This window comes from Perognathus longimembris, chromosome 7 (assembly GCF_023159225.1).
Source record: "Perognathus longimembris pacificus isolate PPM17 chromosome 7, ASM2315922v1, whole genome shotgun sequence".
NCBI classification, from domain to species: Eukaryota; Metazoa; Chordata; class Mammalia; order Rodentia; family Heteromyidae; genus Perognathus; species Perognathus longimembris.
Genome location: NC_063167.1, coordinates 82,711,685 through 82,725,039, shown reverse-complemented (window position 1 = coordinate 82,725,039; position 13,355 = coordinate 82,711,685). Strand labels below are relative to the sequence as shown.

The window sequence follows — 13,355 nt, the reverse complement described above, 5'->3', positions numbered from 1 at the left end:
AGCCAATATGATTGAGAAATAAGTTCTGGGAGATGGACGTTCAAACTTAGCCAAGTCGACACAGAACTATTCAACTAAATTGGTAGGTAAAACTCAGTTACCTGATGTATAGCAAATTTACTGCAAATGCACTGTGGTACAAGGCAAGAAAAGAGAATCTTTCAATAAATCTTCCTAGATCAATGGGATATTCTTGTGGGAAAAATAAATCTCTATGCCTAGCACATAGCATAAACATAAAAATCAATTTCAGATGGATTACAAAACCAAAATGTGAGAGATCAAGCCATAAAATCTTTAGAACAGTATATAGGCAAATACCTTGAAATTTTTAGGGTAGGCAGATATTTCTTAACTAAAACATAAAAAGCATTAATGATTTTTAAAGGCTTGATATATTGGACTATACCAAATTAGCAAAAGCATACTTACTTGGCAAGGGAGCTACCATTATCACAACTGTAGTTTTCCCAGTAAGTTTTTTTATTGCACTCTAGATTTTCTGACCTTTAAGATTTCCCCAAATTTATGAAACTAACAACATAGCTTGTGGTAGTGGGAGATGTGTTCACGCTCATCCCTGGCAATTGTACTTCAAATATGAGACTAAAACAATTGCTTTGAACCTTTATGAAGAGTTCTTACTGGTTTTATAAGTAGAGTAACTATCATATAAGGCTCTGGGTATTAGAATTAGGAAAGTGAAAGGGAATACCAAAATTGAGAGACACAGGATAAAAAGACAACTACAAAAGCAATGCTTGCAAAACTGTTTGGTGTAAACCAACTGAACAACTCATGGGGGGAGAAGGAAAGGGGGAGGTGGGTGGGGGGAATGAGGGAGGAGGTAACAAACAGTACAAGAAATGTATCCAATGCCTAACATATGAAACTGTAACCTCTCTGTACATCACTTTGACAATAAATAAGAAAAAAAAAGGCTCTGGGTTTAATTCCAATAAAAGCAAAAATAAATAAACATTAAAACTAACAAACCACAAGTAGAAGGGGTTTTATACAATATACATGTGTCAGGAAATAATGTTCTGTATAACAAAAATTATAAGTAAACAAGCAAGCAAGTATATCACATAGGAAAAAAAACAGGTCAAAGATAAGAATAAACATACTCCAAATACACAATGTATATATTAATTTCATATTATGTAACCAATCAATCCAAAGTAGAAGTTTCAAACAACATACACTTGTGACAAAACATACATTTATCTAATATGCATGTGTTATTCCTCTGCATCACTAATTCTCAGATATTTGAGTTCCCTGAACATCTCACAAGGCTGCAGACATTTTAAAGCTCAACTAGACAAGTCTTCTTTCAAATTCACTTCAGGTACTGTTAGGAGGATTTACTTCCCCACTGGATGTTGGCAGATAACTTCAGCTCCTCTGTTCCATGTTACCATGTTCTCTTTACCCACAGCATAGCTACTAGCTTTATCGGAGCAAACAAACCAAGTTGAAAAAATGCCAGCAATAGGAATGGCACAGTATTTATAACCCATCACTTGTAGCATGCACACAGGGAGGGGAGTGTATGACACAAAGTTGTGTGTTATTATCTACTCTCAAACACTGCTGATTAAATATAGGACATTGCATCCATCTTGGAAAGTGGACTAACAGTACTTATGAAATTCAAACAAATTCACTGACCCACTAATTCTGTTACTTTGCAGATGGCCAAACAAAACAAATACATGTGAGCATTTTGTAGAAAGAGTATGGTGGATACAGTTCACAGAAATACTGTCCGTGATAACCCTGCCAACCTAAATGTCAACCATTGATAAAATGAATAAATAAATTGTGACACAGTTGTACAGTAATAGTCCAATGAAAATGACAAACTTATGACTCTATCCAACAATATTGATGAATATCTTGAATATAACTTGATGTAAAGGGCACACTACACAATTTCCTTGTATATAAAATGTAACCATAAACCAAATGAATCTATGGTGTTAAAAGTCAGCATAAAGGCAATTAGCTCTCTTAGGGCAGTGACTAGAAGAAAAAGGCTTAAGGGGAATCTTAGCGTGGTTGTTCAAAAATTATTCAATTATTTCCCATCTGATTTGAAGTGCTTTAAACTATGAGACCATGATTTCTCTCCTAAACTCCTTCAACATCCTGTGTCTTCTCCTACTTCTTCCCTTTCCCTAACTATTCTAGGTTGCTCAAACCCTGCAACCAGGCTTCTGCCTCTAGGCATTTCTCTTCTTACTGCTCCTGTGTCCAGAGCCCTCTTGTCTCAGATTCTAGAAAAGCCACTCACCAAAGTTCTCTAGAACCTCCCCTATTTCCATAGCATTTATCAATATCTGCAAATTAATCATTTTGTTTAATGTCAATCCCCTTTCTACTGAGTAGAAAATTTCATGAGTAGGCTCGACTTTCCCTTACAATATTAAAAAAAAAAAAACTGAAGAAGATATAAAGATTTTCCCAGACAAACCTGAAGAAGTCTAAAGAAAAAGGAAATTTCATGAAAAAAGAAAATTTCCACTCTAAATATCTGTTAAATGAATAAAGACAAACCTAGAATCTCAGAGAAGATATGGAAAAGGATCACAAAAACTGAGCAAGGGTCAGTACAGACTGAGATCAAGGACAGTCAGGTGTCACATAGATACTGTCCATCAGAATTAGTAAAATAAAAGAAGTGAATAGTTTATGTTTAACACCCTAAGGTAAAAAGCTAAGGAGAAAATTAATATTTGTTAATATCCAATTGATGCGTTGATCTTAGCTGGGATAACAGGAACACACCAAAGTTCAAGTTTCCCTTCCAGGAATATGGAGTCCTACGGATGTTTCTGCCCAGATTAGCTTCATTCTCAGGTTCGCAAATAGGTAAGATTACAGATATGGGCCACTGGTTGTGGCTTCCAGGGTGCTATTTATGTCAACCGTGCCCATTCCCTCTGATAGATGCCTAATAGATGCTCACAGACAGTTCGGGAAAAAAGGGAATTTATGTAGACAGAAAAAAAATAGTTATCTATTCAATCAAATTTCTAAGGAGCTTTATTACATCACATCAATTATTTAATTGATTTTAAGTTATTTGGATAAATTGCTATTTGTTCATAACTACTATTAAGATTATGGTTTTGGTAGACAAATTTATTTACTGAAATCAGAAACTTTTAATTATTTGCCACTATACTGGTCACAAATACAAATGATATGACATATGTTCCCAATGAATGTTTACTTCATAGTTTCTTAACTTCATACTTTCATTTCTCTTAGGCTATTTGACACACTGATTTATCCAAAGCATATAAATAGTTCATAACCCATATTAAGCATTTTCTTTCATATTTTTATTACTTATACTCTGTAAGTTTATATCTTCCTCATTTTCTCTGTATTAATGACCACTGAAAATATTAAGCTGAAATATGCTTGTCTTTAGATTTTAATGCCTAAAGGATGGTAAATCTAATGTATGTTAAGTCCATATTTAGCATGTGCATCCCATAATGACAAGATCCATTCAATTTGGTTATTAACACTGTATGATAGTCTCTGTCTCTTAATTGCATTTGCAATGGTAGGAAAAACCTAATGGATGATGTAAATAGATATTCACTGGATGGAACAAAGCAACATGATTAAATAAGTATAAATATACTTACATAACTAGAAGGAAAGAGCACTATAAATATCAGCACATATGACCATCAAATGGTTTTCAAAACATCATAGTGCATATTTAAGTTTGAAAATAATATTCCAATTAACTATAAACAAGCAGTTTATATATATATATATAAATCTTAAGTATCTAAAATACATGTTTACTTAGTTGTACTTTGACTCACAAATCAAGAAAGATATTTCTTTTTTTTCTTATTTATTGTCAAAGTGATGTACAGAGAGGTTACAATTTCATACATTAGGCATTGGATGCATTTCTTGTACTGTTTGTTACCTCCTCCCTCATCCCACACACACACTTAATGAACATATTAAATGCAAGCAAATCCAGACATAATGAAATAATTATATAAAAACAAGCAGGTTGAATATTGTTTTATTTATGCTTCTTTTATTCATTCTCCAAAAAATAATTGTGTACCTTGTATTTTGAGCCACAGCACCACTTCCAGTTTTCTAGTGCTTAATTGGAGATAAGAGTCTCACAGGGACTTTTCAACCTGGGCTGGCTTCAAACAGACATCCTCACATCTCAGTCTCTGGAGTAGCTAGGATTATAGGCATGAGCCACAGGCACCCAGCCCTTTCCATATTTTTACACTTATTCTTTATTTCCTTTATTGAGAATCTAATATATTTCTCTTTAGAAATTATTCTTATTCCTGTGTCATTCCTGATAAACCTCATGCTGCACCAAAAAAGAAATTCCCAAAGGCCTTATCTTAGGTGCCCAGAAAATATACTTTCTCCTGAAGCATTGTTTTCATGTTACTGTTTACTTTCCCATTTAACACATGTTTGCCTTCAGTAATTCCAGATCAGGAAATGCAGACAGCAATCTACTTAGGCTAGTGTGCTAAAGCATGAATAAATAAACTATTCCATTCCAATCTTTCCCCATATACGTTGGCTACTAAGAAACCAAAAACAGTTCAATGAAACACTGAAATGTGGTAAGCTTGCCAGTAGTAAAGAAAGACAAGCATTCAAAAATAGCATTGAGATTTTCTTTGGCACAATGAAATACTACAATTTGGGCTACTAAAGTTTATCTGCTGATTGGAGACAGCTTCTGAAACCATGTACTTTCCTCATAAGCCAATTTGTTACTAAACCCACAATAAGGATGGGAGGATACAGTCTCCATGTTAAGAGAAGGTAGAGTTTAGTATTATGGGGATTATCAGTATGAGGTAACAACATTTGCTAAACTACTAAATGTAAAGATGGCAAGAATTATGAAGATCACCATATCTCCCATCCCCAAATATTCATGAGAATGACCCAGAGTTCACCTAAAGAGTCATCATTATTATTCCAACAAAGATCATCATCTTCATCAAAAAATGTTTACTCAGTCTTCTGTGTAAATCCTTGGGTGGAAGAACATGTGAAAAATTTAAAAAGCCTATAAACTACTAAGGTAATTAATAAAAAAATTAACAATGGAATGAATAAATATCAATATAAAATAATTCACATTAGTAGCTTAGTTATTAATTCATTAAAACATTAGCAACAAGAAGCCACAGCAAGTCTTTATCTTAGCCCCATTATTGTGTCACAGAGATAATAGTGGGTTGTCCTACTCCATCACTTAACCCTGACACAAAAACTCCTGAAATTAAAAAAAAAAATCTTGAAGTAATTAAAGAAAGTAACTGGCCAATATAACACAGAGACAGGGAAAGAGGCCATCATTTCTTTTTCAATACATTCACCCTGCCTATCATAATATCCAAGATCAATAGCAGTGGGTAAGCCTTTGTTCATGTGTCAAAACTATCTTGACAAGATCCCAGGGCACTTATCTTCCTGCTCTCAGGTTCCATAATTACAAGCAAACAGGGACCAGCAGGAAGCCACAGCCAGTTTTGAATATGCTAGAACCCATTGTACATCAAGCCAGCCCATAAGAATGTTCTAAAATGATTTGCCCCTTGCGAGTAATTCTTCATGGGGAAGAGTGTAGGGAAATTCCCACAGGTTAGTATTTATGCAGAAAAAACAAACTTCAGGTGCATGTACAAAAACAGAAGTATAAAACTGTTCAATTGTTTAAGACAAGAGGAGAAGGATAAGAAAAAGTGGGGGTTGACCAAAGTACAGTACACGCATTTATGAAAATATCATAAAGAAACATCTGTGCAAATTATATACACATACACAAGTTTAAAGGAGAAAAGCAAACCTGAAAAGAATTAAGTAGCTCTTTTGTTTGGGGTGTTTTCTTTGTGCTTTTTTTTCCTTATTTATTGTCAAAGTGATGTACAGAGAAGTTACAGTTTCATACGTTAGGCCTTGGGTACATTTCTTGTACTGTTTGTTACTTCCTCCCTCATTTCCCCCTCCCCCCTTCTCCTCCCATGATTTGTTCAGTTGGTTTACACCAAATGGTTTTGCAAGTATTGCTTTTGGAGTCGTTTGTCTTTTTATCTTTTGTCTCTCGATTTTGATATTCCCTTTCACTTTCCTAGTTCTAATACCAGTATAACAGATATTCCAGTATACTCAGATAAGATACAGTGATGGTGCGGTACAACCACAAGAAGGGGATACAGGAGGTTCATCAACAATAGAAGCAAAGGTTTCACATGGCATGATGATGCTAAGTGAAATTAAGTAGCTCTTTTTAACAGCTTCATGTGGCAATCTTAATTATAGGAGAGGCTATATCCTTGCTAGACACTGGTGGTTCATGAGGCTGTAGGCATGACTCAAAGTTGGTATAAAGGGTCAGCCATGAGCAAGAAAGCCAAGTTAAGTAGGAGACTCTGAGTCAGCCCTGGACTGGCAAAAAAGAGACAGAGAGAGAAAGGAATAAAAAGGAGGTAAGAGGGGAGACTTATTAAAAATAGAATATCATTGTAAAATCAGCCAGTTCGTGGGAAGACAAATAATGAGACCTGTTGTGAGAATGCCAACATTAGAAAAGCCACAAGGAAAGCTAGAATAAAAATGTAAACCCACAAAATCTCCAGGCAAAGAAATCAAAATTGCATTTGTCTTCACAATAGTGTTGATTGTAGTTGAAATTAAAATCTCCAAGTATACACCCAGTTGCCCTTTTGAACACTACCAGAAAGCACTAGAAACATATTTAACTGTTAGTGCAACTGGAATTTATTTCCTCAGAAAGACTAATGGGAATTGAGAAATGCTCATATGGCAAAGTCCCTCTGTTACCAGCATGGTGAGCAGTGATACTCAGGGATCAGAGAAGGAATAAAAGCCAGGTAACATGGCTCATGCCATTAATCCCTGCCTCCTCAGGAGACTGAGGTCTGAGGATCATGGTTTGAAGCCAGTCAGGGAAGGAAAGTCAGTGAGACTCTTATCTACAATTAATCACCAAAGATCTAGAAGTAGAGCTCAAGTGGTAGAATGCTATGCAAGTCTTGAGCAAAAATGTTCAGGGATAGTGCCCAGATGCTGAGTTCAAGCCCCACTACCAGCATACACATACACACATGTGCACACACACAAAGAACAGAGGAAGAAACATATTCAAAGAATGTAGAACGATTAGTACTATCCAACATACTTCCAAAGATGAAAATATAAAACCAAAAGAGTGTGTTAAATCTCAAACATTTGCCATTTATATCAGCATAGACTCTTCCTGTGCATGTTGGAAATCAATGGAGATGGTAAAAGGGAGGAAGTAAGTCCAATAAATAACAACCAACCAAGTACCTTACTGAAAGCAAATTTCATGCCTTTAATTCAGCCAACCGCTTGGTTTGCAACTGGTATTCAATACATATGTGTGATAGAAAACAAGAGAGGACTGAGAATTTTCTGCCAGCACAACAGAAACTGAATGACATAGTTGAGACAGGACTTAAGGAATTAAGGAACAAGAAATAACTGATTCATTAATGTAGAAATCTCTGAAATAGAGTCATGAGGATTTGGAAGAATAATTTGCTTGGAGAAAGATTTGTGACACATAATTTGATCAAATTTAGTATTATAATAGTGTTAAGATGAACAAAAAGAAGCATTACTTTTACAAAGCACACAGAGGGGGAAAATATATTATGACTTTCACTTGGTATTCCTTTTTTAATTACAAAGGGAGTTAAAAAGTCTAATGAGTCTCAAAGCTATAGCTACATCTCAATGAAATAGCTCAGAAGATTATGTAAGAAACACAACTAGAGATAAAAAAGAAGCCTAACCAAAGACACTTTCATCAGTTAAGACAGCGATGCTTACAAGACCATATGTCCTAAACTAACTGTACAACTTGGGGTGGGGGACTAGAGAGGAGGGAAGGTGGAAGAAAAATAAGGGAGGAGCTAGCAAGTTTGACAAGAAATGCAGTCACTACCTTACAGTATGTAACTGTAACCCCTCTATACATCACCTTGACAATAAAATTTTTAAAAGACTTTTGCTCCAATGAAGTCTTTAAAAAAAATAGATTGAAGCCAGGTGCCCATGGTTCATGTCTGTAATCCTAGCTACTCAGGAGGCTCAGAGCTGAGGATAGAGGTTCAAGCCATCCTTGGCAGAAAAACCCATAAAACTCTTATCTTCATGTAACTATCAAAAAAAAGCTGTAAGTAGAGGTGTGGTTTAAGTGGTAGAGAGCCAGCCTTGAGCATAAAGTCTTAGGGTCAGTGCCCAGACCTTGAATTTAAGCCCTGACTGGCACAAAACAAAAACAGAACAAATTTTTAAAGTAATAGTGATTCTTTTCTTTTAATTATTTCTCAATTTGCCTTGAATTTCATACACAGCTCATTAATTATGTAGGACTTACATTACTTTAGTCATATATATTATAACTATGATTTTGCTTACTCATTTCCTTCCTCCTATAACTGGTAGTAATTCGTCTGAGTTTGTTTATTTATCTATTTTCAGGAAGTCTTTCCGAGTCACATAAATAGTATTTCTCTTTACTCTCCAGAGAGTATACTGGATGTCAAAATACCCTGTATTAAAGTGGAGAGACAAAGCATGAACAAAAGCGACAGTGGTACTCACTAGACACTGTGTGAAATGAGATGTATAACTTCTGGGTGGGGTAGGAAGGAAAAACTTGGAGAAAGTTAGGAATAGGGTGACATTGTCCAAAGAGGAATGTATTCTTTTATAGGTTTATTGTTTGTTTGTTTGTTTGTTTGTTTTCCAGAGCTGAGGACCGAACTTGGGGCCTTGAGCTCACCAGGCCGGCACTCTTCTGCTGAACTAAATCCCCAGCCCCTAAATGTATTCTTTATCTGAATTATGTGATTGTAACCCTTCTGTGCATCACTTCTATAATAACAATGAAAAAATTTCAATTGCTCACCAAAACAAAAACAAAAATAAAACCTGCTCTTAAACCAGATATCTAAATCAAGTCTCTAAGAAGCAGGATTTTTTTTTCAGAATGAACATAACACAGAAGTTGCTAAATTAACATTGGTAAAATAAATGTTGACTAAAGAATAAATAAGCTAAAAAAAATAAGCTCATGGGATAGGAGATAGGCTTGTTTCTTTTCTCTAGGCGAATATAACTCTAACTCTAGTCTGTCCTCCTTACTGTAGAAAGTAAAACATCAACAGATACTGATGGTAGACACAATGAACACAAAGTCAAGGACAGCTCAGAGATGGGAGGTATGCAATCTTTTCAAAACCCTCCTGGAATGTCTGCTTTGGTGAGCTGATAAATATCTATTTTGCTAAAGATGATTTGAGACTCTACTGTTTTTCCAAGGAAGCTTGTGACACATAAAATAATCTTTAGTAAAACCTTAACAGACTGCCCAGAATATCTAGTAGACTCAGAGATGATCAAACAAGCAATTATGATAAATTTAAATAAAATGGATATCATTACAAATGTAAACAAAATTCAGAATTACTGTTAGACTAAGCAGAAAAAATTTTCTCACAGTGCATTTTCAATTCATAGTTGCCTCCACATTCAGCCTGATAATATTACTTTCAGGAAAGTAGATAATATTGAATCATATACATTGCACAACCTGCATAGTATAGATGACTCTAAAAAACCTACTTACTGTTTAATTTTCATGATTGAAGATATTCAGATAGTATTAAAAACATTTACAATTGATTTGAAACTTCCTCTTGCATTTTCTTTTTTCTTATTGCTTTGTAAGTGTTTTAAAATTTATCATCAATTCATGAATTTCTTCTGGGATACATTAAGTTTCAGACTGACAACCTAGAATCTCACAAGTCTACAAGAAAAACTGAACTTCAAGTTGGGCTAAAGAGCATTGGAGCTACAATTCTGGTGCAACTAATTCCTCTTTTCTTCTTGAAAAATCTATCACATCTGTAAATTCTGTCTCAAAGTGCAGAATATAAGTATAATTAGATATTCATCCAATACTATATATGTAGTATCACCATGATAGAAGTACTATTCTAGATGGTAAATAGAGCCAGAACTATGAAGAAGGGAGAAAGGAGGGTAATATTATGGCCTTGGTATCCAAATGAGAAACACAGGTAGCAAATTAATTAAATCACTACAGATAGATTGTATGTGTTTATAAATACATATGTATATATGTATACACACATATGTATGTATATTTTCACACATATGTGTACATATATGCATATGCATATATATATGTGTGTGTGTATATATATATTCTAAGAGGTACCAAATTAGAAAATAAGGAAGTTAAGCAAAGCTACTCTAAAAACCTGAAGCAAAGTCACTAGTAATATGGAAATCTGGAAGAAAACATTCCATAAACAGGACACATGAAAATTCTTTAAAGAGGCAACATGATTAGAATATATTAAAAGCAATGGATGTATAGTATATCTAGAATTTAGGGCCAAGCAGAAGTGTAGAAAGTGCTGATATCAGAGAGTCCTGATGGTACTGGAGAGTTTGAGGAGCCACTGCAAAATGTTTGACAGGGAACAACATAACTTGTTCTTGTTCAGAGGGGACACTTTGACTCTAGAGGAATTAGGTCCATAGGGCTTAAGATAAATGTTAAAAATCACCAGGAGCAGGAATAATGGTAGCTAGTCTAAGTTGAAACAAAGAGAGGTAGAATAATTGAGCACCTATGAAGTAGGCAAAGGAAGAAGAGGAATTGACACAACTAAGTGCAACTGATGATGAACTTTAAGGTGCTTCCGACTCCAGATAATATATTGGAGTCACTATATTTCCACATTAAATTGTAGTATGGAGGTCAGATCTGGCCAGTGTCATCATTGGCCACATGGAGAGTTGCATTATCTGGCATCTTGCCTGAATTCCTAGAGGAAGGGAAGTTCCAGCCCCAAGTGATAGGTGCTCCTGAATCTCTAGAGATGGGTGGACCCTTGGCCTATAGATTACTGAACCTGTCAGTCTAGTGCCTGGGACTGAGAGCTTTCTCTGACTCAGCCCAGGTACCATTACACCGTGCCACATGTCTCCATGTTCCCATATTGTGTCCGGTCTCCTGGCTCATCTCTGATCACCATGGCATCCCAATGCACCTCTCCATTGGAGCTGAATCAGTTTATTGGTATTGTTTTTGTTCTTTCTTTCCTCTCTGGCCTTTTTCCTAACAGTGTTGAGGGTATTTTTGGGCTGCAGGTCCTAACAACTGGCTGCCTGCAGACTGTTAATGCACAGTAAAGACTCCAAGATTCAATCCTCCAATATGTGGCTTCTCAGATAATTTGCCATATAACAAAACTAGCCTGTTGAACGTATTCCTGTTTGCCTGGATGCTGGTGGCTCATGCCTGTCAGCTACTAAAAAGGCTTAGATCTGAGAATCATAGTTAGAAGCCAGCCGAGACAAGAAAGTCTCTCTTATCTTCAATTAACTGCCCCCCCCAAAAAATAACCACAAGCAGAGCTGTGGCTCAAGTGGTAAAGTGCCAGCGTTGAGCAAACAAGCTAAAGAATAATGCCCAGACCCGGAGTTCAATCCCCAGTACTGACACAGACACACAAAAAGTTACTCTCATTGTCAGGATATGTAAAGCCATATAATAAATATCACCAATACATGTAGATAAGCAGGTAATTTATTTACATAATTTACTTCCCTTTACAATATAAATGATTACTCTTAAAAGAGGTGCTTTATTGGGGGAAATATGATCATGGTGTTTGCATACTTTAAGTCATTTAAAGTGGGAACTGTATAAAACCTGTTATAAAAATCATTTACTGGGGAGGGAAGATGGTGCAGCCACAGTAAGGAGGTACCCCAACTCGCTCCAACTGAATAAATAGCGAGCTGGGAACTCCAGCACCCAACACCCCATCAAGAACCCAGCAAATTCAACAACCAGAAGCAACAGAAAAACACAGGAAATGGAAAAAAAAAAATGAAGAGCCTATAACCTGCACGGAACCGGAAAATCTCTGGGGTATCCCCCCCACCCGCCCACCCTGGCCGATCAGGGCCAGGCTGGGAAAGGGGACCCAGCGCCACAAGCGGGGCCACAGACCTTCAGCCACCAGAGAAGCAACAGCCGAAAAGTCACGCCAGGAGTTCCATGGACCCCAGACGGAGCGCAGACCGACCAAGACAGATGGTGATGCGGGACCGAGTGGCTAGAAACCGGCCGCGCAGACAGGGAGAGCCGGAACCACCACCACCAAATGACCAATCACCACACCCCAGCACCCATCCCCGAAAAGCCCACAGCAGTGAGGGACACACACACAATCTAGGACCAGTAATTCCCCATTGCCCCCCCCAAACGGGAGACCAGCCCTAGCACAGACCCAAAACCTACAAAGAAGCTAGAGCTCCCTCCCGCCCCTTCCCTACTCTGAGGGAACAAAGAAGCAGCACCAAGGCATCCCTGCCCAAACCCCCAGCAGATGAGCCAGAATCTGGCTGCACTGGCCCCGCCCCCTCCCCAGCAGGGGCCCGGGGACTGGTAGGCATTGGAAGCCCCACCAGAGGCGCCTGGTCCTCGCGGACTTTTTGAACAATAACCACAGACACATGGGTGTACAATACCAGCCCAGCAGGGACATCTGGGACCGATCACATGCCCTCCTCACAGTGGAGGCGCAGTCTGTGGGCACCAACCCGTGCCCAGACACATAATCCTACCAGGACCCACCTATACTGCCCCCACAGCAAACTCGTGAGAAGGCACAAGCACTCTCCAACAACTTGGGTCAACATGCCCCCAAAGGAAGCACTAGAGTGCACACACACGTGTCCCCCGGAGGGCCAGCGTGGGCCAGCATGCTAGTCCTCCAGCAGGAGGATCGTCTGGCCCAACCTCCTGTGGGAGCACACAAGCAGGCAAGCTGCAACACCGCCACACAGGTGGGCAGGGCCCCTCAAGAGCAGCACCTGCTCTGATAGGCGTGCACCACACAGGCAAGCAGGGCCCCCCCAGTGGCAGCGCCCGCAGTAGGAGCACTCCACGCAGGGGGGCAAGCCGCCTCTCAGAGGCAATTCTCAATGTGAGAGGTGAGCTCCTCTGACCCAGTGGAAAAAAGAACCAAAGAAGAGAAAAGCTTCCAAGCCACGCTGAATCAGCAACCCACAAAAAACCCCACCAGGGGCATGCAAGGGTCAGCACAACACAGCGGCAAGTCACTATCCTGCAGAGAAAGACACAGAACCTACCCACCCCCAAGTGCAGGGAAGGTGACCACCTCAGCAACAACCAAGACAGTCACGCTCACCTAGTG

The 13,355-nt window shown here is 38.1% G+C and overlaps 1 non-coding gene across 1 annotated transcript; it reads left to right on the top strand.

Annotated features, from left to right (window-relative positions):
- Positions 1–424: 424 nt before the first annotated feature.
- LOC125355841 lies at positions 425–583 on the top strand. The gene has a single exon (XR_007211765.1). It is a non-coding gene; the product is annotated as a U1 spliceosomal RNA (small nuclear RNA).
- Positions 584–13,355: the final 12,772 nt, after the last annotated feature.